This window comes from Rhinopithecus roxellana, chromosome 4 (genome assembly GCF_007565055.1).
Source record: "Rhinopithecus roxellana isolate Shanxi Qingling chromosome 4, ASM756505v1, whole genome shotgun sequence".
NCBI lineage: Eukaryota > Metazoa > Chordata > Mammalia > Primates > Cercopithecidae > Rhinopithecus > Rhinopithecus roxellana.
In genome coordinates, this window is record NC_044552.1 from 14,198,826 (window position 1) to 14,225,646 (window position 26,821).

Here is a 26,821-nt window from a genome sequence, read left to right on the forward strand (position 1 = left end):
TTTGGAGACAGAATTCCTCCTGTGTAATTGAACAGTTATTCAACTGCTTTATAGTTTTTGGTTTTGAGTGGCAAATCCTGAATTCTCTACAAGTTCTAAACAATCAGTAACTGTGATTGCCCTATATAAGTCATGCTGAATGCTTTGAATTAATAAAGATTTTTAGTGAAAACTTGAACGTTTGAAAACTCCTGAGCTGTATCTGGCTCCGCACTGAGTGGGTGTAGAGAGATGGGCTGCAATAGCTGTCCCTTGACATCACCCACAGCTGCTGTGTTTAAAGGACCTCCTTACAGTCAAAAAAGAAAAATTTCTGCTTTCACCCTGGAGGCTCTAATTTCTTCTATATTCTGTCTCCTGCCTTCCCTGCATGTGTGGGTGAATGGTAAATGCCTCTGACATGTTGGAATAGACCTGTGTTAGGAATGAATCTCCAAGGCTTTTAAAAACCACCCACCGAACAAGTAAAAGTTGTCTTTCTCACCCCAATAGAGATTTTCCAACTTTTTAATAAGGTATCAAGGTAGAAAATGGGATGTACATTGAGCCACCACACTAGTAATGAACATCCAAGGATTTTTTTCCTGGCACATTTATAGCCCAAATAGACCCTTCAGATCCCCAAGCATTCTGTAAAAGTTGACTTATTGGATCTCTGCAATCCTTGCAGGATGTGGAGAAGGCAGCCCCCATTAAGGCTCTGCCTCTCCAGGGCCCAAGTACAGTTAGAAGACAATTCCACAGCTGAACTAAACTCAAACAATGATAACTGAGCACCTTGCCAAAGAAGCAAAGAAAAGGATTAGTTGGGCAAATACTCCCATAATTACACTAGAAATCCTCTTTAAAACAGGGATCATTGGAACCATATTCTTGTGAGAAAAGGGGAGTAAGATTGGTGGACACATTTAGATTCTGTTCACATTAAAATTCTATCTAGAACAATCCAGGGTAGAAAATGATTTGATTATTTTCTCAAAGCAATAAGATATATATTACTTTCTGCTTCAGCATCAAGTCACTGCAGATTTCTACAGCCATGATGGCCTGTGCCTATATCCTGGGAAGACAGTGACATTGCTGACCTTATATTCATAAGGGTGTGGATACTCACAGCCCTTTCCAGTTGTCAGTCAGTGCTCAAGCTGAAGGGTGAAGGTTTTTCAAGGACTGAGGTCCTCAGCACTCCATAGCAACTCCTATCCAATTAGCACCAGCACTATCACTTCCACAGCAAGGGCCTACTATTTTTCTCTGATTCCTGCATGACAGAACAGCTCCTCCTATCACTCTGGTTTTCTTACCAGTCCGAACATTGAGTTCATTGGTCTATGAACTTTAGTCATGCTCCTGGAATATGTATACTTTCTGCCATGCTGAGACTGATTCGCTCTTCAGGACTGAGCTCAATTGCCTGTCCTCAAATCTCCTGCTCCCAACTCTTGTTCCCCTTCTCTGTTAACTGTTGCTTCACCTTGACACTTTTTTTTTTTTTTTTTTTTTTTGAGACGGAGTCTCAACTCTGTCACCAGGCTGGAGTGCAGTGGTGTGATCTCGGCTCCCTGCAACCTCCACCTCCTGGGTTCAAGCGATTCTCATGCCTCAGCCTCCTGAGTAGCTGAGATTACAGGCGCACACCACTACACCCAGCTAATTTTTTTTTGTATTTTTACTAGAGATGGGGTTTCACCATGTTGGCCAGGATGGTCTCGATCTCCTAACCTCGTTCTTTTTTGTTTTTGTTTTATTTTGTTTGCCTTGTTTTTCTGTTGTGGAGTGAAATTTGCTGAATGTGAGCCATCTCAGTTAGCCTTAGCCTTGCCAAATGACTGAGCACACAGTCCAGGGAAGGAAAACATGAGGACCCTATGTCCACTGTGGTTATAAGTCCAGGAGCTGGACAGTTGGAAGGAACGGTCTGGCCACAGGCTATCCCTGTCTCTTACCATGTGGAAGGGGTTCAGGACTCTTTACACAAGTCTCCCTTGGTTCCTGACTAGCACTTCTGTTCCCTTGCTGGAATGGCCATGACACTCTGACTGGTTCTAAAAAACTCTTGGAGGACAGACCCTGCTTAGATCAAACACCAGAGAAAAAAAGCCCCAGTGACTGCAACCAAATCAGTTTCATTTTTTACCTTACCTCAAAGAACATAGGCATCAAAGAAACCAAAGTTCCTTAGTCTTAATCGCATTCAAGAAACTTTTGCTGAGCCTGTCTGTGTCACAAACCATCAATAATTAGTACTTGGGCTAGGTGGTATATAGGGAGCGTTTAGGAAGGGAGGATTCAAACATGACTAAATCATGGTGGCTAGCTTTGTGGAGCTTACAGTGAACTTGAGATAACCTCATAAATAACTAAGTTCAACATAAGTCAGATTATTATGGCTTATGTTGACAATAAAATTGTCATGGGTCGCAAGAGTGGGAGAAATCTACCTTAATTGGGCAGACTACAAAGTGCTTCTTAGAGGAAACATCATTTTACCTGGATGCTGAAAAACGAAGGGAATATAATAGGTAGAGATGGAGGTGGAGGGAAACAGGTGAGTAATATGTAGCACCCAAAAAAGGGCAAGTTATGTGGGCTCCAACAGGGTATCCTTATGTCTGAAATCATGGGCTGGTAAAGGAAGAGAAGTGGCAAGAAGCATAGATAGGAAGAAGGGCTGGAGTTCACAAGTGGAGAATCTTGTTGAGAGAGGGTCCTCTGGCTTTAAACCAGCCTACCGGTCCTCACACAAATGCTTATGATCCCTCAGCTTCTGCCATTGTTTGAGACAAAATCTTGACCTGACAATTGTCCCAAGTTTTGAGGTTGGTGCAAAAGTACTTGCAGTTTCTGCATTGTTGAAATTTGCCATTTGATACTGGAATACAGTCTTAAATAAATGTGGTCATGTTATACATCATTTTAATGTGCATTTCTCACTTTATCTTTTTTTGCTAATGACTTATTACTTGCGGTTTATTTTATATTTATTTTAGACTATGGAAATAATGTTAGGCAAAAAGCAAATTGGAGTGATTTTCTTATTCAAGTTCAAAATGGATCATAAAGCAGCAAAGAGAACTCACAACATCAACAATGCATTTGACCCAGGAACTATTAGTGAACATACAGTGTGGTGATGGCTCAAGAAGTTTTGCAAAGGAGACAAGAGCCTTGAAGATGAAGATCATAGTGGTCAGCAATCGGAAGTTGACAACAACCAGTTAAGAGCAATCATCAGAGCTAATCTTCTTACAACTATACGAGAAATTGCCAAAGAACTCAACCTCGATCATTCTATGGTCATTTGGCATTTGAAGCAAATTGGAAAGGTGAAAAATCTCCATAAGTGGGTGCCTCACGAGCGGAGTGAAAATCAAAAAAAGTTGTTGTTTTGAAGTGACATCTTCTCTTATTCTACACAACAACAACAAACCATTTCAATTGATTGTGACATGCGATGAAGAGTGGATTTTATATGACAACCGGCAATGACCAGCTCAGTGGTTGGACCGAGAAGAAGCTCCAAAGCACTTCTCAAAGCCAAACTTGCATCAAAAAAAAGCAATGGTCACTATTTGGTGGTCTGCTGCCAATCTGATCCACTACAGCTTTCTGAATCCTGGAAAAACCATTACATCTGAGAAGTCTGCTCAGCAAATCAACGAGATGCACTGAAAGCTGCAATACCTGCAGCCAACATTGGCCAACAGAAAGGGCCAATTCTCTTCTCTTCCACAACAACACCTGACCACACATCACACAACCAACACTTCAAAAGTCGGACAAATTGTGCTACGAAGTTTTGCCTCATCTGCCATATTCACCTGACCTCTCCTCAAGCAACTCCCACTTCCTCAAGCACCTCAACAACTTTTTGCAGGGAAAACATTTTCAAAACCAGCAGAAGGTAGAAATGCTTTCCAAGAGTTCACCAAATTCTGAAGAATGGATTTTTATGCTACAGAAATAAACAAACTTATTTCTCTCATTGGGAAAAATGTGTTGAATGTAATGGTTCCTATTTTGACTAATAAAGATGTGTTTGGCCTAGTTATAATGACTTAAAATTCATGCCCCAAAACTACAATTACTTTTGCACCAACCTAATCCTTATTTGCCTAATCTATTCTTGATCTGCCTTCCTTATCCAAAAATGAGAGCTACATACTCTTTCCCTTCTTCTCCCCAAACACTTTTACTTTATATTTTAAAGTAATTAAAAATAATAGAAAAATGGATTTCTTTTTCCTTATTTATTCCATTTAAAAGCATTCTGTATATCTTTGTGTGGATCAAAGCTTCCTTCTGTTATCATCTTCTGTCTGCCTTAACATTTCTAGCATGGTAGGCCTTCTGGAAATGAATTCTCTCAGTTTTGGTTTGTATGAGAGAGTCTTTATTTTTCCTGCATTTCTGGAAGATATTTTCACTGGGTATAGAATTTTGATGTTGTTCCATTGCCTTTAGCTTTCATGATTTCTGTTGAGAAGTCTGCTGTAATACTTATCTGCGTTCCTCCATAAATAAAGTCTCTTTTCTCCCCCTTCAAGATTTTCCCTTTGTATTTCATTTTCAGTAAGTTCAATTTGATATACTTAAGTGTGTTGGTGTTTTCTGGACTTCATGGATCTACGTTTGTTGTCTCTCATCAATACTGGAAAATTCTTGGCCTTTGTTTCTCTCCTTGTTTATTATATTGAACTATCTCTGACTCCAGATGTTCTAAGAAATTTGGTTTCTAACCCTCTTTCAGAACTTGGCAAATGGAGTCAGTTTTCAGTCTGCATTGACCTGAGCCCTCAAAATGGTAAGTGGCTAGAACTTTATTTTGCTGGCAGTGTGAAAGCCATGGAAGATTTTTGAGTAGAAGAGAAGTTTAAGCACAACTGTATTTTGAGAGGACATAACTGTAAATGAAGAAAAAATGGACTTAAATAGGTAGAGACTGAAAGCAGGGAGAATAGTTAAGATACTGGTGCAAGTGTCTAGGTAAGAAGGGAATCTCAAAAAAAATGAGCAATAAATGCCTCTGGGAGAGACTTTGCAGGGGTACATTTCTAACAGAATTTTCCAAATTGCAGTTAGTACTGAACCACATTTATGCAGACCACTAACAGAAATGCTGATAATTTTTATATTTTTTTAACATGTGGAAAATTCTGTGGTTGATGAAGCTAAACAGGTTTCTAAATTGCAGAACCTCTCAAAGCATTTAATATGATTAGGTACTCCGAAAATCTCTAAAAGAGAGAGAAACAACTTGTAGTGTTTCCCAAACTTACTGGCCAAAGACTACTGTTCTCGTAATGCCTCCAGTAACATCTCCTGTGTTTCATGGAGCATCAGTTTGAAATACTGCTCATCAAAACTTCAAATATTTGAATACAGTATTAAGGAGTTAGAGAGGGGGATGAAGGAGAGAGAGGAAGGAGTTGACCACAACTCTGAGGTTTTCATCCTGAGTCACTAACTGGATGGTGATGTCAAAACTAAGATAGGAACATGAGAGGAGTAGCAGGCTTGAAGCGAAAATGAGAAATTCACTTTGGGGCATGAAAATATAGATGCTGGAAAGCAGAATGATTCTTTGACATTTCCTATAAGAGTGATTCATCTCTGCATAGGAAATTTCCAATGTACTTAATAAAAAATAAACCTTACATCCTCTAAGGCCATTAACTAGAGCAAAAATCTATCCACAAAGAAAGCTGATTTCCAAACACTTGGCTATGGTCTCCTAAAATTTCTTTCCCTTTGGACCTCTCCACATTATGGCAACCACCATCATGATGGCCTTTGGGAAGGACACTGCTCACCCTTGTAAGTAAATCCCTGACCTAAATGAGAAAACACGACCTTCACATCAATACCCAACAGCATGGCTGAGACAGAGCTGGAATTTTACTAAAGACGTTGACTAGGAAAAGAAATGTAGTCACGAGAAACTGATATATGTCCTACAAACTATTACTTTCTCATCTTCCATTTGGGGCCTAATCAGTTTTCCCTCCTTCCCTTTCTTACAAAGGCCATCACTACTTCCCTCTCTGAGAAGCAACCTGAGAGATAAGTCCAAAGTCTTGACTCTGATGATCAGTGTGTCACACAGTAAGTGCCTGACACATATTGAGTTCTTACTGACACACTCAGTAAATACTGTTGAGTTAACCAAATTTTGTTTAGAGAAAAGCAGTTTTTTCCGGCCCCCAGAGTCTTGTTTTCTCCATTCTGGCTTTCTGAATAAGGACCGGACTTGTCTTCATGTGACTGGCAGTAGGAATAGCTACTACTCCCCCTCCAGGAGAAAATATAAGCTTTTCCTCATGAGCCTCAGTATGACAACCACAAAACACATCATGAATTACAAAATGCAAAACACAGTAACTCAACCTTTACTGAATATACCCAGGGGTCCTGTGTAGGCAGAGGATAGTTCTGTTGCAGGACAGGTATGGCTACTGCAAAGGAATGAACCTTGAAGAGAATCTGGTTGTGAGCAAATGAAGTGTGGTGAGGTAGAGGAGAAGGAAGAATGATATGAGTGCTGCTGGCCTTCTCCAGGCGTTTGAGACCAAGTACAATGAGGTCCAGGGACATTAATCACAATTGTCAGTTTCCTTCTTCATGGATATGTCCAATCAATGTTGGTACATATTTAAAAAGGATGCAGGTGGCATGTGGCATCCCTGTTTAGAAGGAGGTTTAGGAGAATGAGGCCTCAAACAGTGCGTCCTTATGTAACTGTGTGTAAATCTCAAATCCTGGATGAGTAACTCCTTGGAAGCATTTGGAAGCAACAACCTAAGTTATCTGGCTTCTTTTGAGTATTTCTTGGCCCTTTCCTTCATGTAGAGGTTGCTATCTGGCAGCCCACGGCTGAATCATGCCCTCGGAGAAAGAGTTCTTCTATGGTTGGAAAGGTGTTTTGTTTTTACTTCAATTAGTTGCCAAACTTTAATAAGCCAGAGTTCACACAAAAATTCAGATTTCTAACTTCTCATGAAAAACCAGAAGGTATGGCAGCACTGGGCCTGCAGTCCATTATCAACCAGATCGAAGTAATGCCTGCCCCTTCTTCAGGCCATCAGAACCCTTCCTGGCCTATTGCACTCTTGTAACTCTAATCCCTGCAGGCTTTAAAGTGTGCAACCCCTGGTTCAGGAAAGGACTGGCTGAGGGTGCAGTCATCACTTCAGAAGTGGGCTACACATGTGAAATCCACCTATAGCTTCAGAAGTTCACAAGGAATTCTGCAAGGAACAGACTACTTCTCAGAACTGCTCTCCCAGTATTTTTAGCAAAGCATGCCAGATAGTTTCATGGCTTTCTGCATTCAAAGAAAGCTGTTCTTTAACTATGTGTTTTGTTTTGTTTACCTCGGATCACCATTTGGGTAAATTCTACATAAGGCAAAAATCATTTCCCTATGATTCCTTTGAGACTGCACCAATGTTCCAAGGCATGTCACTGACCATGGTTGGCTCTAGTCTGGTCCCCAGTGAATTTAAGAATGTAATTTAATGACTCATTTTTCAATCTTGCCAGCAGTGTGAAGGTGAGTTGGAGGGAAAATTAAGCCAGGCAGGACCACTGGGACCTTTAGGTTGGAGCTCAGCAGCTTACAGGGAAGGCCCCTTCCTGTGGGATTAAAAAGGCAGGGTCTAGGGGGCTACAGAGAGGAACACTAGGAGTTGGCTCGAACATGGTGAGGGGCACTGGGAGCGGGCAGTAAGTAGTAGGAAACCTCAAGGAGAAAAGCACAGAACCAGTCAGGAGAGGGACCCTTTGGGGAAGCGCTCTGCAGTAAGATTTTATTTATTTATTTATTTTTATTTATTTATTTGAGACAGAGTCTTTCCCTGTTGCCCAGGCTGTAGTACAATGGCATGATCTCAGCTCACTGCAACTTCCACCTCCCAGATTCAAGCGATTCTCCTGCCTCAGCCTCCTGAGTAGCTGGGATTATAGGTGCATGCCACCACACCTGGCTAATTTTTTGTATCTTTTAGTAGAGACAGGGTTTCACCATGTTGGCCAGGCTGATCTCAAATTCCTGATCTCGTGATCTGCCCGCCTTGGCCTCCCAAATAGCTGGGATTACAGGCATGAGCCACTTCACTCAGCCAGTAAGATTTTCTTATGGCAGAAATTGTGCACTGGCCATCCCTGGATTGAACTTGGTTTACAGATGGGTCATAGTTGGCCTATACAGTGTTTGTTTTAATTTTGAGCAAATGAGGAGATTGTACAATTTTTTGGAAATCTATATTACTAGTTTTCCTTGAAACAAACAAACAAAAAAAAAAAACAGGCCTGTAATTCTAGCACTTTGGGAGGTTGAGGCAAGTGGATCACTGTGCCCAGGAGTTCAAGACCAGCCCAGGCAACATGGCGAAACCCCATCTCTACAAAAAATAATAATAAATAAATAAATAAATAAATAAATAAATAAATAAATAAATAATTAGCCAGGCATGGTGGCATGCACCTGTATTCCCAGCTACTAGGGAGGCTGAGATGGAAGGATATCTTGAGCCCAAGAGGTTGAGACTGCAGTGAGCTGTGATCATACCAGTGTATTCCAGTCTGGGTGACAAAGTAAGACCTTATCTCAAAAAAAGAAAACAAACAAAAACAGGAAGATGTTTACAGCACTAGGCAGGCATTCCCACATGGCAAAAACCTGCTGCAGCTCAGCAAATCCTGCACCCTTGCAAACTGATCTTCACAGTCTCACTACACATACGGTGCATGTGAATGTGCTTGCACCTGCTCCCTCTCAGTCACCAGCATCACTGACCTGCTCCAGGTAAGTGTTTGGGTTGAGACCTGTGCTTTATGGCACAGAAAAGTTGAAAGTCAACTGACCTGTGGCTAATACTGGCTTAGCCATTTACTATCATGTGGACATAGGCAAAGCGCCTCAGCACACCTGCATCTCAGTTTTTCATCTGCAAAGTGGGGAACTTGTGTAGAAATACCCTAAGGTCCTTCCCAGCACTAACAATTATGATTTACACAAGTATAAAACCAGGAGAAAAATACTATTTAAATTTAATATTTCATTTAAAATACTATTTTAAAATTTAAATTATTTATTCTTTTAAAATATTTAATACTACTAAAACATTATTAGTGATAATTTTTTAAATTCTTAAGTATTATTAAAATGAATTTGGCCTGAATTTGCCTTCTAAGGTGAGGAAAGGGTATGGACAGAACTGTATCAAAGGGTAAACTCCTAGCAGAGAGGGGTCGTGGGAGGGGGGTCCTGGAGCACTGCTTGTGTAAAGGGAGTCTCAGAGCCCAGCTTGCGTGTGGGGTTTGGAGACAGCTGAGCTTTTCTAAGTTAAAAGCAAAACAAAACAAAACAAAATCTGGGAGCAATTGAGTTTGCAGAACTGGCTGAGGATTTCAACAAAGGAAATGCCCAACATTCAATTCGCAGTTGTCTGTGTCTGGGGGGTGTACATTCCACCCAGCTGCCTACCCTGTGGGAGAGGCTTTATGTGATAGGAAGTTTGTGGGGAATCCAGGGAGGTGTTGTGGCTACCTGGTCCTTGTAATACCACATGGCACTGCCCTCCCACGTCAGGAGGCGAGCCACAAGCAGAGCTCCCCAAGAGGATGGAGAGCAGGCCATGGAGTGAGAAAGGCAAGAGCCCACCCGACCCCACCAATCCCCACCCCTGTGGAGTCTGGGAAGAACTCAGGGCTCCCTCTGCAGGTGGGGTGGGATTGGAGCCTGTTCATGTGAATATCGAAGGGCGGGCTCCTCCACTGAAGCCTGGGATGTCTCCGGCGAGCAGATGATCCTACTCCTTCCACGGACTGACATTTCTGATGGAAACAGAACAAAAGAGAACAGCCAGGGCACCGTGGCAAGTGACTGCTCATCCCCTTGGACACAGAAGTGGAAAGCAGACAGGCGCTGCCTCGTTTGCCTGGGGCATGGTGAAGGGGAGACTCCTAGCGGCTCAGGCTGTGAATTCGTCGCTAACCTTCCTTCTCAGGTGTCTTCAGAACTGACAAGAGGCTGGGAGAGTCCCCCGGGGTTCCCTGCTGGGGTGGCCATCAAGGACCTCTGAGGAGCACACCAAGAGAAGGGTGTCCCAGGGCCACCGTGCAGGGAACTGTGGTCCATCTCCTTCCTCCCTTTACAAAACTCCAGCCTCACCCACACAAACACTGGCTGACAGGCTTTGTTAAGCATTTTTTAACTGTTCAAAGGGAAGAGGTTCCTTATGGGGCGTGTATGTGTGTTTTGTTGTCACACCCTGATTTTCACACACTGACTCTTGCCACTCTTAGGCCTTAATCCCCAGTGGTAGAAATAATGTCTTTTCCAAATAAATTGTGAATGTGTCCAGAGGTACAAGCAGACCAGAGCTGTGAGGCCAGGAGGAAACAACGAGGCATCCTGCCATGAGGTGCACAGTGGATCGGTGCTGCCAGCTCGCTGTGCCTGCTGGAGTTAGAAATGCCTCTCGGGTAGCTAAGGGCCTCTCATTGCGCAGCTTCGCTCTTCCCCTACACAGTCTTTTTCCCAGCTCTGTGACCTGGGCCATGACCTAAAGCATTTTGATGCAGCTGTCACTTTCCGGGCCACCCCCCAAAAAAGAGAGAATAGTCCTGATCAGACTCATTTATTTATTCAAACGAAGATCTCTTATGCAACCTCTGCATTCTCGCTTCTGGGTAAAGAAGTTAACATGAATGATACAGTCTCTTTTCATATTGAACTTGCAATCTTGCAGATACTAAATGACTAATTTATCATTTATTACAGCTATTATTAGTGATATAAAAAGCTACCAGAATATGAGAGAGCTTATAAAAAGATCGCCTGTCCTATTTGAGGCGTCAGTAAAGCCTGCTTTTAGGAATGACTGTTTTTCATTGTCTCAGATGTCACCAAATGTAAGACACACCATTATTGTATGTACCACTAAGAAAAAAAAAATATTTCCAATTAAAAATGACACGAAGCTGTCTTAGGACTTAGGATATTCATTTTACCTTTAATTTGACATTTTTATTAGATATCATTTTGTGCATAATTAAAAGAGAAAATATAAGCAAAATAGGTTCTTAAGGAATTCCTAGAATTTCTTTACATTCAGAATCTATTTCTTCCTAATCACTTTCAATGCAGCATGGTTAATGTCTAGGCTTTTCCCCACAACATCATTCCCTGTGCCATTAAGAGCATTGATGATATGGTATTTCTTAAAAGAATCTATAAAAGAACTAAAAGCTATTGGTACTTTGCTCTTAAGCCAAATTTGCAATTATGTAGAGCTAACCTATTTTTGACGTCTGCTTGGGGAACGTTGCTACACAGATCGGATCCACTCCCTCCCCCACTCACACACCACAACTATTTGCTTCCTAGGAGTTAAAAGAGTGCTCCATGTTATCTCCAGGACTTGCTGCCAAGCCGCTTACCCCATCCTGCAAGTTTTGATACTGATGCTGTCGCTGTGTGCACAGGTGAACAACCATGTCCCAGCAGCTGCCAGCCAACAGTCCATGCCAACATACACACCTTAACTTCAGAGATGTTAAAATGTGGAAAACATGCTTTAAAACCAATAAGACATAGTCAGATATAAGATAAGATCTAATGGATGAGCAAAAACTAGCCAAGTATTCTGAAGCGAGGGAGAGCAATCGTGGTGACCCTGAGGTGGGAGAAATGGTAGTGTGTCCAGAAGATTAAAAATGCTGGGTGACTGGTCCTCAGAAATAGAGATGAGGCAATGAGGGATGAAGTTAGCTGATAGATAGATCCTTATAAATGGTGTTAGGGATGTGGAATTTCATTCTGAAAGCAATAAGCATCCTTTGAAAGGTTTTCCACAGGAAGTTGGATATGAGAGGGTGAGTGATGAGTGCAACAATGAGATATTTAAAAGATCTCTCCATTTGGAGTCTGGAGAATGGAGTGAGTGGGGCCAAACTGGATGGTGGAAAAGCCAGCACAGGCCATCACAGCCTCGTGAGAGAGCCTAGCAGCTTTATAATTGGAATTTGTGACTGCATTTGTGATTGACTGGATGGAAAGTAAACAAAGAAAGAGGAGACAAGGACAACTTCTTGACTGCAGGCACCATTCCCCAAGTCAGCAAACACTGCAGCAGGACCAGGTTTGCGGGTGCAAGTAGCATTGGTTTATTTTGTCCAATTTCATCTGGTGTACCCATGAGACATCCAATAGATGTCATGGAGGCAGAAGGATAGACAGGTCTAGAGCTCAGAGCATATATCTGGGCAGAAGAAGTCCATTTGAAAGTCACCAGAGTATGCCTGGTAAAGAACGCGTTGGGCGTGGATGTGATTGCTTAGGAAAAGAATGTGGAATGAGGCACTAAAAGGGTCCAAGGCTGCATCTGAAGAACTGTAGCATTTGAAGTTGGGTGGAAGATGAGCTGTCAAAGGAGCTGAAAGAAGCAGAAGGAGGAAGAAGTAAAACCAGGAGAGCTCACCATGGAGGCAAAAGGGTGAGCGCTGGCTCTGGTGGCTCCTTAGAACTTGGACACCGCAGAGAACTGCCTCCAGAGTGTGACTTCTTTTATATTTCTACAGTGCCTTTAGCATTTGGTTCCTTTGTAAGGTGTTTTGCTTCTAATGATCTCGATTTCATTTGCTTTGACACGGAATATACACCTACTCATCACCTCTCCATCTGGGCAACTTTCACCCAGCTCTCAGCAAGCTCATTAATTAGGGTCCTGGTTATAAAACTACTGAATGCTCCTGAGAAGAGAGAAAGGAGAGAGATAGAAAGGTCAGGAAGATAAAGAAAAAATAGAAAGGCCAGTGTTTATTGGGCACCTCCTCTGTACTCTTTCTTATGCTTATCTATTCTATGCAAAACAGTGCAAGTGAGTGTCACTATGCTCACTTTATAGAAGGCAACAGGCTCAGAGCGGTTGACTAATTTGAACAAAGTCACACAGGTAGCACACCGTGTATGCAGAGTCAGGACTCCAACTTATATCCACGTACTTGAAAAACATTTTTCAAGGGCAGTCCCTTGTAGGAGACCCATGTGTGCTTTTGAAATGCAAGCATATTGTCTGTGAAGCAAAATGGCTAGAGAAGAAGCAGCTTCCAGCGTAAAACAGAAATGGTGATAGTTGGCAACAGAAGTCTAAACATAAGCCTGATGAATGACCCCCACGAATAAATTTGCTCCCTTTTCCTTGTTAATTACATTGGCGGGTTAGGCTTCAGTAAAACTATGTGTGGTGTGATAGATTTATCGGTGGCAATTACAAGTGAGAAGTCTCCTCCAATGGGTGTGTTTTAATGGGAACAGCATCTGGGGGTGTTAGCGGGGACAAGCCTATTTATTTCTCTGCCTCACTTGTTATCTCCTCTCGGCTCAGTAGGAAACAGCCGCCTAGAGTGGCCCAGATTCCCTTCAGAATAACCACAGTCCTCATAATTCTCATTAAGGTGCCACTGGGGTAGAGTCTGGGGAAGGAGGAGGGGCTGTTTGAGGGCCCGACAAGCTGTAACCATCTCTCTCCGTTATTTGGCAGCGATTCTTCTGTGTGCTAAATAGCCTGGAAATCAGAGAATAACAAATGTTCCTTAAATCAGCCTAAGGGTGCCAATTCCTATCTCTCTGGCCCATCAGACAGGGTGGCAAGGTGTGAGTAGAGAAAGTGGTTGTGATCCATGAGGCTGCTTCTGGGCTTTCATCATGCAAGCAGGGCAGAAGGAAGGATGGGGGTGGAGTGTTGCCGTGTTACTTTTACATGCAGATAATCATTATTGGGAGTCTCCTCTTGACCCTCAAAGAGAGCATCTGTGACATGAGAGCTTAGTCCTGCAGAAACACAGTAGGCAAGGGTGCTGCCAATCCCCAAAACACTGTTTTAGATTGTGGCAACTTGACATCATATCATTAAGGGGGCCAAAACTACAAACTGGCATATTTGAAGATTTTTCTTTTTTCTGTGTTAAATACAGACTCCTTTGATGAAACTTTCCAGGCGGGAGTGAGGATATAGAATAAAACAGAGGTGAGAATCACTTGAAATGTGTCTGATATCCACCTGGGGCATTCCAGAGGGTGCTTCTACCCTCCTTTCCCCATCTTTCTCCTTCCAGCAAATCTAGAGGTAAACACCAAGAAGAGTTAATGAAGAGGAGAAGCTGCTCACCCTGTAGATGGAATTGTAGCCAAAAGATCATGATTGTTTACTTTTTGCAAGACAACTCAGAAACTTGAGAAGGTTTCTTAAAGTCCTGAGCCCTCTTAGAGTTAGATGGAACCATATGATATATTCTTATATTCTTACCAACGGAAAGTGAGCAGATATATGTTCCTGCCAGACTAAGCCAGCTAAGAGTGGATGTGCCTTTTTAGTCTCTCTCTGTGTTGACCCTTGTTTGCTGGCTAGCTGATGTCAGGGTCTCTACGAGGACGCACACTGAAGATTGCTGTGCCTCGTCATGAAAGGAGCTTGGATCCCTGAATGACTACATGGAACAGAGCCCACTGACCACACTGAACTGTGACAAAAGCAAACAATAAATTTTTGTTGCACCAAATCACTGAGATTTTTGAGGTTAGTCTGTTCCCGCTGTCAGTATTACTTCCGCTAATATAGTTGCACAGCTAAAGTTATGATTTTTGCAGTAAGCCTTCTTCTTTCTCATCTCCTGAATCCAACAGCTTTATAAAAATCAGGGTTGGTTTTATTATTGTTGGGCTTTTTGTTTTTAATGACTGTATCAAGGGTAAGGCATTTGTCAAAATACTTATTAATGGACAATCAATTAAAAAGCTCATGCTAATAACAACTTGGTAATGAATCATTCAAAAGAGAAAACTGGATGTCCAGGAACTGATGTACTGGCTGTCACTTCCAGGTAAAGTTATAGAGATTTGTTTCAGAAGGCTGTCTAACATTTTAGGACAACAACAACAAATGCTCCTTGTTTTCTCCTGAGTCTTCCTGTTTTCAACTCTTGAGTTATCTAACATTCTGTATCAACTCTTTGGAATGTGTCCCCATGTGTCCTTTTCTGCTAAAATGTCATGAGCTGCCCTTCAACATTCAGCATTTCCCAAACTTGGCACCAAAAGACTGTGCCTCTATTCATGTAACACGATGGTCCTCTTTTCCCCAAAGTCAGATTTCTGATTCTCTTCCCTTGAGTCCAGAAAACGTCTTTCCGTCACTGTTTCTATCTTGATTTTGGTTTGTGGGGTTGAAAGTGACATCATGGGAACCAACAAGGAATTAGGAATCAGAAGAGGTGAAAACACAAACATCAGTCTCCAATGCATCTCTGCCTCAGTGGCTTTATTCAGCAGCTCTCCCGTCCCTGAAATGCCTTCCTCATTCTTCCCAGCCTCTCTAAATCCTCCTAATGCTTCAAGACATGGCTCATAAATTCCCTCTTAAGGCTTAGAGAATTTCCCACAAGAACTCTAATAGGTCAAAATTTCCAGGAGCACAAAGGCCGTGTTTGGTTTGTTCTCCATCATTTGCCAGCATCTAGCACAGAGTCTGGCATTTGTCAGACACAAAATATTTAGTGCATGAATTGATTACTTTGAATAGATGCATTTTGGTCCCTTAGCTCATCTCAAGAAAATGTGAATCATCAGAAAGCGTGGAAAGGAAGATAAATCCATTTATTTTATTCTCAAAACACATATTGTCTATACCACATAATTCAGCAACTAATTACATTTAATGCTGATTTTGATGGTACACAGAAAGCAGTAATTGTGGCCATGCAATCATGACAACATTTCTAACTCATCTGACTTATTGGGGGCAGGAGGAAGTGCTGGGGTCTGTCCCGCAGACTCCAGCTGCACGACAGGTGAATAACGTACACAGACACTGATATTCAGTGAAAGAGCAGGCTAGGGGGCCAGGCTGCAGACAGAAAAAGTTGTAGCAGCCACGGCCCTAGCAGCCGCGGCCTTGACTCGCTGGCCCTGCTGGCACTTATTCAGCACACATTAAATGACAAAGCCTTTGAGTCAACACCACTGGAGGTTAATTAGCCTGGTCACCCTCTCCCTGAGAGAGCAATCCTGCCCGGGAATGATCAAAGTTTAGTTTTAGGACCACATGAGTACACAAGTTATTTAGATAAACTCCCTTACATTCCTTTGTACCTATTTTAAGCTATTTACTTAAGACAAGAGGATTAGGCTGCCTTTAACCAGATCTATTACTGAAGTTATGAAAACCCCTCCTTGTCTTCCAAGAAGGTTTGTGTCTATCTCTTATAACTGTCTTTAAAATTTTTCCCACCAGCCTGCCTGAACTCACACAAGGAAGTGGGATTATAATTACAAATGACAGTATGCACAACAGCCTCCCCACAAACACGAAAAATGGATCATTGTTTTTGCATTAATGAGCATTGAGATATAGAAAGCTTCTCATTTTCTTCCTCTTGTTTTTATTTTAATAGCAATATTCACTGATCTAATGACATTTGGTCTACATGGCGTTCTGTGGAAAGTATACATGCTAAGTATGACAAGAAGAATAATGGCCCCAGAGATGTTCATGTCCAAATCCTCAAACCTAATCAGTGTCCTAATCTGAGACCTCAGACCTAATAACCAGATCTGTGAATATGTTCTGTGACATGGCAGGTGGAAACTGAGGTTGCAGATTGAATTAAGCTTGCTAATCAGCTGGCCTTAAATAAGATTATCTTGGATTATTCCATTGGACTTGGTGTCATCACAGGGTCCTTAAATGTGGGAGAGGCAGGCAGGGGAGTCAATGTCAGAACGATGTGATGTGAGAAAGACTCCACCAGCTGCTCCTGACTTTGAAGGCGGAAGAGGAGCCATGAACCAAGGAATGTAGGCAACCTCTATGAGTCAAAAACACAAGACACTAGATTCTCTTACAGAGCTTCCAGAAGGGATGCAGCCCTGCTGACACCTTGATTGCAGCCCACTGAGGCCCATTTTGGACATCTGATCTCCAGAACTGTAAAATGATAAATCTGTGTCGTTTTAAGCCACTAAGTCTGGGTTAATTTGTTACAGCAGTCATGGAAAACTAATACACTGCAGAGACTAAATGAAATAGAGAATAAGGGATGTCAGTGCATTTTTTATTAAAAAAATATAATAAAAGCATTTATTCCTTATTGTATTCACTTGTGGTTTTGTTTTGTTTTGTTCTGTCAAATCATTCCTCCCTGGTAGAGACTGGGACTTATGCCTTTTTAGTACCCAACATGAAGTGATACCATACAGTAGAAGGTGGCCAGTAAACAAGGATAGGTTAAAAATACACAGTGGAAAACAGCAAACATGTTCGCTTACTCAAACTGCACTAAAGTGGTGTCTTGCCAGCAACTTTTGGTGGTAAATTGAAGGAAAAGCTCACAACATGGAATAAAATTGTCATATAAACAAGGCTCTCCTGCTGCTCAGTGGTCTAGGGGTCCCAGACCCTGATGGCAGGAGGGACAAGGCATTCCATTAGCTTCCAGCTCTTCGTCCCCTGGTCTTTAGCAGTGCTGGTAACAGCCAACCTTTTCTGACAGATTTGAGTTTCTGCTCATCTCCTCTTCTGTTTGCAAGGGACGTGTCTATGAACAGAGGAACACCAGAAGGTGGGCAGGAGAGGGAGAAGAGAAAGAGGCAATGAGCCTGGGCTATTTTAAAACTTTGGTAATTGGTCCCAGAATGGTCAAGAATAGGCATGTATTTTATATAATATCTATACTTAAAAGGGATTATTTTCCAAAGAGAGAAATAATTATTAGCAAATTCAGCATTTCATACATAATTTGGAAAAGAATCACTTGTCTTCCCCAAGCATTAGCTCACAAGTCCAAGCCTTTTTCTGACATAAAAGCTGGATGCAAGTCACACACACTTATAGACATTTGTCTATTAATAACTTTAATATCAGCTGCCAAATAGAGTCATAGTAAGAATTAACTGTATTGGTATTTGTAAAGTAAGTGGAATGGCGCCAGGCACATAGTAACTAGCATGAGTGTCACAGTTCATCATGGTTAAATCAAAGTAAACCATCTTACATAGAACTCTGATACAAAAATAGAACATGGTTCTTTCCATCTGTGCAATAACACACCAGAGCTTAAAGAACAATTTGATGGGTCCAAGTCGAGTTTCTGCGACTTCCCAGCCCAAGAGAAGGAAAAGGAGCTATGTGGAGATCCTCATAGACGTGGGGCAGCACCAAGGGCAGAGGCACTGAGTGGCCACCAGTCCAGAGAGCTTGACTAAGCAGCCCAGCTTGGGCACCAGTGGTGTCACCTCAGGAAGCTGCAAGACTATGGTGAGACGTCCCATGCATTTGTAAACACATTCTGCAGAGTCTACAGAGGCCAGATCCAATCCTGATAAAAAATCTGCTGGTTGAATGAGTGAATTATCTGAACAAGTCACACACACATAGAGACACACACACAACCCTGAGCCTTCATTTCCCATTCTGTACAGTAAAATGAATGGACTTCAATAATCTCTAGGGACTATCCCAGTGCCTTCCTGCTAATTTATGTAAAGGATATTCTGAAAGATTACTGAAAAATAATAGGAGAATCTGCATTTACAAAACAAAAGCAATCTAAAACAAGGTCACCAGCACCTGTTCCTCTTTCATTGCCTTTCATTTAGACTTGCAGACTTTAGGGAATACCACTAATAAGCTATGTATTAAAGAAAACAGTTATGATTATTTTAGGTCAGTTTCTCTAGGAACAGCTCTGAAGTAGAGAGATTTTCACACAGGAAGTATGTCATGATGTGGTCTCAGGATCCACACCAGAGGGGAGTAAAGAAAGCAGTTAGAGAGGGAGGAGTTGAACCCCTTATCCTGCAGTCACAAAAAGGCCACAGTTAATTCCACAGAGAGCTCCAGCATAGTCCTTCAGAGCTGTCCCTGCCCCAGGCAAGCAGGCTGTGCCTTCACGTCCCTTTACCTCTGCTCCTACTGGCCAATCATTGACCAGTCATGTGATCTGGCTGTCACGGAAAATGAGGAGAAGTGGCCCTACGAGAGGTAGCTGTCTGTGGTTGAGGACAGTTCCCAGAAAGGGACCCAGCCACCTAACCACAGAAGCTGGATGAATAAGAGCCACAGTCCTTGTGTTAGTCATCTGTAACTGAGAAACAAATTACCATGCTCTTAGCAGCTTAAAGTAACACATTTACTATCTTAAAGTGTTCATGAGGCATGTCTTAGCTGGGTCCTCTGCTCAGGGTCCTATAGGTCTGCAATCAAGGTGCCCATAGGGCTGCATTTCATCTGGAGCTTGACTGGGGAAGAATTCACTTCCAAGGTCATTTGGGTTGGTGGAAGAACCATTTCCTTGCAACCACATGACTGATGATGGACTTTTTGCTGGCTGTTGCCTGGAGGACACCTTCAGGTCTGGAGGACACCCATAGTTCCTAGATGTCACCCAAGATTCCTTGCCACTTGGACTTCTCTGACACAGCCACTGATTTAATCAAGCACAGTCTCTCACCTCAGGGAGGGCCAGTCCCCCTTTCAGGGATTTTCTCCTGATTAACTCATTCTCACCCTTTTGAATAACTCCAAACCAATGGATTTGGGACATAAATTATATCTGCAAAACCCTGTTACCTTTGTTATATTCTACTTAACGTCCTGGGGTGCTTCCTCAAAACCTGCAGAGGCAGTTTCAGGGCTGCCTCATGGGTAGGAGACAACAGTAAATAAATCTGTCACTATTGATGAAAAAGTCACAGTTGGGTGGGAATTAGCACAGCCCTTTGCACGTGGTGGGACTCCATAAATGCCTGTTAAATGAAATTTGTTGAGACTGAGAGCTGTGTTTTATGCTACATGGGAGATGTTGGTCTCTCCAATCTGAATCTTCAGCTGAATGTCTAACTACTCCTAAGTGACCAGACTGTCAGGGAAAATAATAGCCAAGTTTGACTGCCTGTAAAAGTCAGCAGGAAAGTGTTCCCTTTGTCAAGTGAAGATGGCAAGAGAACTCACAAAAAATCTTCCCTAGACTATAAAAATTTACTTTTATAAAAAATTCTTAGTATGTAGGTTACATTTACAAGCTTTTTTTTTTATATATAGAAACAGAGTAGAGGGAAATATAAAAATTGATCTGAAGATGCAAGACAGAACCTACAGGAACTCCAAATTCCCAATGAAAGTGATTGGTCCTGGCATTTCAATGTAGGGGCCAACTCCAGCCATTGAACCTGCATGGCTGATTGACAGACCAAAATGGAGAAAATTGTTTCAGGGGAAGAAGGGAACTATGTGCTTAATTCTTTATGTATCTAATTGTCAGTTCATGCTTCAGGGTAGGTACAACATCTGCCTACTCATCCTCATTTTACAGAAAAGGAACAGTCTTTGCCATCACATGGTTCAGAGCCCACAATGGGAGGCAGATGAGGAGAGAGGCCATCGCTGTACAGTGTGATCACTACTCAGAGGGAGAGCACACAGGTGCAATGGGGGCAGAGGAGGGCACCTAACTCAGGTTCAGGGAAAGGCTTCCTAACAGAACAGTCTGAGCTGACTCCCTGTCTTTGCCATCATGGGGCAGTGAGGAGAACAGGGAACAGAAGGGAAACCTGAGCCTTCTCCTTTGCAGTTTTGCTTGGAGCCAAGTTCCACCAACTCTTGTTTCTCAAGAGCCTGCAAACTGAAAATCACTTGTGTCTTATGTGGAAAAGGACAGCTTTTGGCTAGTTCAACTCAAATACAAATACATGGAAAGAGGCTGGACAGACAGACAGATGTAGATTATACAGTTGTTCAGAAGCCCTGCTTAGGAACGCAAGTTACCTTCCTTCCCTTTGCTGATGGTAGTTTATTCTAAATACGGTTTCTAACCACTCAGATTTCTTGGATGAGTTTTGGGAGATCAAGCCCAAGTCCTCTGAAGTGAAGGATTAATATGCCTTCTCTCCATTTCCTTCCTAGCATATTTCTCCTCTCAATTAGGTGTCTCTGTGGCTTCGTCTGGAGACCTGACCCACTCTTAGAGTTAAGAAGCTACATAATTAGAGCAACCATATCATTTATCATCCAACCTGGGAATAATTTTGAAAGTGAAAGGGATCATGAATAATAATTACTCCAAGACAACGGGCATACACTGGAGCCACCCTGGGCAAACCAGGCCTTAGGGTCTTCCTACCCATATGGATGTAGCCCTGTTAACGCTGATGCACTGCAGAGCAAAAACCGGACTTTCCAGCATTCTCAGCTGCTTCCATCTCTGGGGCACAAAGAGGGAGGTGGTGCTGCTTTCTTCTTGCTTGAATTTCTTCTTGCTCCCAATGTTGCTATCCCTTGTCTAAAAATAACACTACCAAGAGGGACTTTAGACCCTTTGTGTATAAAGGAGGGAGGAACAGATAATACAATTAAGTTTGTTGAATGCCAATTTTTTTTTTAGTTGGCAATATCTCTTTTTAGAATGCTCACTTTTAGACCAGGCACAGTGACTCTCGCCTATAATCCCAGCACTTCGGGAGGTCAAAGCCAGCAGATTGCTGGACCCCAGGAGTTCAAGACCAGCCTAGGCAACACGGCGAAACCCAGTCTCTACAAAAAAGACAAAAAGTAGCTGGGCATGGTGGTGTGTGCCTGTAGTCCCAGCTACTAGGGAGGGTGAGGTAGGAAGATGACCTGCGCCCAGAGAGGTCAAGTCTGCAATGAACACCATGATTGCGTCACTGCACTCTAACCTGGGCAACAGAGCAAGACTCTGTCATGAAGAAAGAAAGAGAGAGAGAGAGAGAGAGAGAGAAAGGAAAGAAAAAAGAAAAAGAAGAAAGAAAGAAAAGAAAGAAAGAAAGAAGAAAGAAGAAAGAAAGAAAGAAAGAAAGAAAGACAAGAAAGAAGAAAGAAAGAAAGAAAGAAAGAAAGAAAGAAAGAAAGAAAGGAGGGAGGGAGGGAGGGAGGGAGGGAGGGAGGGAGGGAGGAAGGAAAGAAGGAAGGAAAAAGAAAGTTATTTTTTAGCGTAAAAATTTTCTTGCTGCAGCCTAGAAATGAGAAAATATGATTTTATAGAGTTTGACACTGTGGTTGCTGAAGTCACTATGTAGGGAATTAGACTGATGGGTTTTGCAGTGAAACTAGTAAAAACTGACATGGAATGGATGAGAGTCACCCAACTGTAGGAGAAACACAACCAAAAATATGACTGTAAAATGAGTGACTTGAGGAGGTCTAGGACACACTGAAATCTGACTCAAGGACCAGGGATGTCTTCTGCCAATAATGAAACTGATGAAAAGAAAAGCTGTAACCTAATCAATCTAATTAATATATCTGAAGACAGAATGTCTTAGCCAAAGAAGGACTGTTTACATAGGGTCTAAAAGAGAAAGAATCGAATGAATCTGTATACGGTGGTGTTTATCCATCAAGGCCCAGAGAGGAGAGGATGGAATCTTTCAGTATGGAATATCAGGACTACAAAAATGGTTTTCTTTATTAAGAGGCAAGGAAAGTCCCTCAGAGTTTGGCATGGCTTGAATGAAAGAAATTCCCTTCTCTAACTCACCCCCCAAAAAATCCCTCCCCAACAATCCCCTTCCTTGTGTTTTAATCTACATTTTTCAAGAAAACTTTTGAGTGACCCCCATAAGACAGAGATTCTTTGATTTTCTAAATCCACTGATTACTAATGAACAGTATCTTATTTATGAACTTCACTACCAATAGTCATATTCAGCATCTGTAATTTTCCCAAAACATTAAGAAGATTAAAGATGACAGTTTCAAAATCTGCTTATATATAAAGTATCAAAGAAAAATTCTAACGTTAATTTAAATTGTTAGAATCTAAAGCTAGTATCCTATGATTTGAATGTTTGAATTCCCCCAAAATTTGTATATTAAAGCCTAATCACCAAAGTGATGGTTTTAGGAGGTGTGGCCCTTGGGAGGCGACTAGTCATGAGGCTGGAGCCCTTGTGAATGGGATTAGTGCCCTTATAAGAAGCCTGAGAGAGACTCCTTACCTCTTCTACTACATGGAGGACACAGCTAGAAGGCTGTATGTGGCCAGGAAGTGAGCCCTCACCAAACACTGAATCTGCTTTGATCTTGAACTTCCTAGCCTCCAGAATTATGAGAAATAAATTTCTGTTATGAAAAAGCTACCTAGTTTATGGCATTTTGTTAAAGCAGCCTGAACAGACTGAGACACTATAGAAAGAAAACTGCTGATAATATAATGTTATTGAATTTAAAATGTAGGCCAATTTAACCAAACTTTCTGGTCCTGGGAGAACCAACTAGTAGGGCCTGGATAATATTTGACAAATGATATAGAGTTGTCAGAGTCATTTCCACATCACCAAGGCAGGGTTCATAAGGTGTCAATGACACTGTAAGCTCTCCATGGTTCAAGAACTGACTCCCAACTCAACAGATTCATAATTTTAATCAGGTGACTGTATTTGAGTTGAATGGGATCAAGAAGCCTAACATTAACCAAACTTATGAAGGACCAATATAGAAACCAAAATGATTATTCATTCTGAAGGGATGGTCCTTCTTTCCAGTTATGGGAACCTATGTCCTATTCCATTAGTCTTGTATGAAGCCTTTTTTTTTTTTTTTTTCCTTTTTTGGGACAACTTCCATACATTATTTCTTCTACTCACTGGACGGAAGCAATCAGGGTGACAATTCCTCAGATTTTTGTAACCAATTCTTGTGTGCTTCCTATGTTATTTCTTCTCCAGGCTAAATATTCACAACTCCTTCAACCCTTCTTCATTTTATGTAATTTTCAGGCCTTTTAATTTGGTGGCAAGCCTTTTCTAGAGTTATTCCACTTCTCAGTGTCTGTCTGAAAATGTGATCTCAGAACTAAACATGATATTTAGATATAGTCTGACCAGTAGAGAATAGAGAATGACCATATCTTCTCTTGACTTGTCCAATTAAAGTAGCTCAAGTCTGTATGACTAAGAACTCGATCTATTTGTGTGTGTGCATGTATGTGTGTGTGTGCATGTATATGTGCATGTGTGTTAATTCAACTTTATATTGTGAGATAATTATAGATTTGCATGCAATTGTAGGAAATAATACAGAGACCTCTTGTGCAGTCATTATCTACTTTTCCCCAGTGGCTTATCTTGCAAAACTATAGTATAACATCACAGTTAGGATATTGGCATTGATAGAGTCAAGAAACAAGATATTTTCTTCACAAGGATCCCTTATTGCTATGGTTTGAAATTTAATTGCTAATGTAACAATATTAAGAAGTCAGACCTTTAAGAGGTGATTAGGCCATTAGGGCTCTGCCCTCGTGAATGAATTAATGTTGTTTTTGGTGGAGTGCATTAATTATCATGGGAGTGGATTTGTGACAAAAAAGATGAGTTTGGCCCAATATCTTCTCTTCCTCTCGTGCTTAGTTTCATCTGACACTTTCTGTTATGAGATGACCCTTGCCAGATGCTGGCACCATGCTCTTGGACTTCCCAGCCTGTAGAGCTATGAATCAAAATTTTTTTTCATTTGTAAATTACTCAGTCTGTGGTATTCTGTTACAACAGCAGAAAATGGACTAAGACACTCATGTTGCTCTTTTGTAGCTATACCCATTTCCTTCCCACTCATACCCTCCCCCATTTAATCTCTGGTAACCACAAATCTGTTCTCCATTTCCATAATTTTATAATTTCAAGAATGTTGTATAAATGGAATCACATCATGGTAACCTTTGTGATTGACTTTTTTCACTCAGCATAATTCTCTAGAGATTCATTCAAGTTATGTGTGTCAATGGTTTATTTCTTTTTATTGCTGAGTAGTAATCCACCTAATGGATATAGCACAGTTTGTTTAAACATTCACCTATTGAATGACACCTTGTTTCCAGTTTTTGGCTTTGAGTAATGGAACTGCCATAAATATTTGTGTACGGGTGTCTGTGTGAACAGAAGTCTTCATTTTGCTAGGACAAATGCTCAGATGTGCAATTACTGGGTTATATGGTAGCTGCATGCTTAATTTTGAAAGACACTTCCAAACTGTTTTCTGGAATAATTTCCACCTACTTTATATCAAAATCTGTAATCAAGTCTGATGTGCCTCAGTCTGAAACCACAAAGTGTTTGTTTTTGTGTGCTTATGCTTGTACGTTTTAAAGTTTGGACTCAAATGCAGAATATAATATTTATCTCCTTTAAATGCTAGTTTGTTAATTTCATCCCAACAGTCGAAGTCTTCTGATCCTTAATATCTGATTTCTCTCATTTAACATGTTGACTATCCTTCTTGACTTCATTTTATCTGTACATTTTGTAACTATTTTTATTAAAGCTTTCTTCATTCAAAGATTTAGTAAAAGTTCGTACAGGGTAAAACCTCAAAGCATACGCTGGAGTCAAATTCACCAACTACAGTATCAGCTAACATGCATTTTCCTTCCTGTCCATAAAGATAACGTCAGCAAAATTTGCAAAGGATTTGTCCAACTCAGATATTCATTTACATAGATTTTCTATTTTGATCAATCTAAGCACTTCATTTTAAAAAGAGAAAAATTTAAGTTCTTAGATCACACTATTTCACTGTGAGCATGGTTTATTTCTTAGTGATAGATATTTTTTATTCTCAGTCAATAGACTGAACACATTAATAAAACACCTTTAGTATGGGGGCTTACTCTTTTAACCAAAAGCTGCAACACTCATTTAGGGTACCAAGATTTTGGAAACATCATGATGATGGCGATGACGATGGTGGTGGTGATGATGATAATGGTGGTGGTGGTGGTGATAATGGTGATGGTGGTGATGGTGGTGTTGGTAATGATCACAGCTAACATTTGTAGCATGCTTATTTTGTGCCAGACACTGTTAAGAACAAGGAGGTTCTGTTTCATTTGTATAATTATATCTATTTTCCAATAATCATATTCCTAGGGATTAGGAATGTGGATGTTCTTTTCAGATTCGCTGTATAGCTGCCATCTCATTTCTCTCAGAAGAACTTCAAGACACTAGAGAAAAAGACAATTGGGTAAAACACAATTCTTTTAGGCAGAAGGGGGCTTGAGAAGTAGTCTGATTACCTTAATGTCAATCATTATATACTTAGATCATTTTATATCTATGTACTTTTTTGTTTTAGCTCACAAAAATCACAATTTTAAGTAACTGAAATTAAAATCAAAAGTTAAATAAATAAATAAATGATTTTTCTTCGATGAAAAGCATTTTAGTTTTCTTCTGATTTTCAAGAAAAACATTAAGTTTGTGATATGTGATACAAGAAAGACATATGAAATGTAAAGAAATAATTATAGAATTCCAAGAAAAAATAGGACATAATGTGATTTACAGTGTTAAGAGGACAGCAGGAAACACAAGCTACATCATACGTTAAAGATTATCATTACAATTTTCCCAACGTAATTGTTTTATTATTAAAATGCAAAAAAAAAAAAGTTAATAAAAGCTTTAAAAGTGTTGAGGAGCAACCTGATTTAAGAATCTCTGGTGCCAATTTAAACAGCCACTGGAGGTGCAAACCTGCACTGTGTTAGAGGAGAGATACAACAAAAACGAAGATATTCTGCTCACGTGGAGCCATACAACCTTAGTTATAAGCAAGAGCTCGTTCCGCCTCACACTATAATGATATTCCAAAATCAGACAGAGGAGTCAGTCCCAAAATGGGATTTCTTAAAAAACAAATCAGATCTTGAAGGAAGTCTTGGTTGAAACATTCATTTATTTTGTTAAATCCAAAGAGTATTGGGTTGCAGCCATGTAGACTAAACTAATTGTTACCCAGGAAGC